Source organism: Geospiza fortis, unplaced genomic scaffold, assembly GCF_000277835.1.
Source record: "Geospiza fortis unplaced genomic scaffold, GeoFor_1.0 scaffold140, whole genome shotgun sequence".
NCBI lineage: Eukaryota > Metazoa > Chordata > Aves > Passeriformes > Thraupidae > Geospiza > Geospiza fortis.
The window spans coordinates 928,384-928,673 of record NW_005054459.1 but is presented as its reverse complement, the minus strand read 5'-3'; the positions used below and the strand labels follow the sequence as shown (position 1 = coordinate 928,673).

General features: G+C 55.9%; 1 protein-coding gene across 2 annotated transcripts in view; it reads left to right on the top strand.

Annotated features, from left to right (window-relative positions):
* FLI1 (Fli-1 proto-oncogene, ETS transcription factor) overlaps window positions 1-290 on the top strand; it is a 90,122-nt gene that overhangs the window by 1,010 nt on the left and 88,822 nt on the right. The window lies entirely within an intron of this gene.

Genomic DNA, 290 nt, shown 5'->3' with positions numbered 1-290 from the left:
CTCCCCGTCCCGCTCGGTCCTTTCCGTGCTGTAATTCCCGGCTCCATCTCGGACTCTTCCTTCCAGCACAGAGCGGCAGGCGGGGATGTGTGTGAGGGTGATCCTTAATGATTCACCACTTACACCTCGCTAATTACACTTAGTTAATTGTTTCTGGCGCGTTCCAGAAGGGCTGAAGACCCCGAGAGGATCGGGGAGGACAAATGAAATCGGTTTGTGGGGGGTTTTGGTGGCTGCGGGGTTGTTTTCCCGCACAGCATCGCGTTCCGCAGCATCGCTGTCAATCTCTG